The sequence below is a fragment of the Bison bison genome, unplaced genomic scaffold (genome assembly GCF_000754665.1).
Source record: "Bison bison bison isolate TAMUID 2011002044 unplaced genomic scaffold, Bison_UMD1.0 scf7180017863055, whole genome shotgun sequence".
Lineage (NCBI taxonomy): Eukaryota > Metazoa > Chordata > Mammalia > Artiodactyla > Bovidae > Bison > Bison bison.
The window spans coordinates 2,785-3,205 of record NW_011493627.1 but is presented as its reverse complement, the minus strand read 5'-3'; positions in this window follow the sequence as shown (position 1 = coordinate 3,205).

The window sequence follows — 421 nt, the reverse complement described above, 5'->3', positions numbered from 1 at the left end:
ACACATTGCTGAAGCCTGGCTTGGAGAATTTTGAGCATTACTTTACTAGTGTGTGAGATGAGTGCAATTGTGCAATAGTTTGAGCATTCTTTGGCATTGCCTTTCTTTGGGATTGGAATGAAAACTGACCTTTTCCAGTCCTGTGGCCACTGCTGAGTTTTCCAAATTTGCTGGCATATTGAGTGCAGCACTTTCACAGCATCATCTTTCAGGATTTGGAATGGCTCCACTGGAATTCCATCACCTCCACTAGCTTTGTTCTAGGCCCACTTGACTTCACATTCCAGGATGTCTGGCTCTAGGTGAGTGATCACACCATTGTGATTATCTGGGTCGTGGAGATCTTTTTTGTACAGTTCTTCTGTGTATTCTTGCCATCTCTTCTTAATATCTTCTGCTTCTCTTAGGTCCATACCATTTC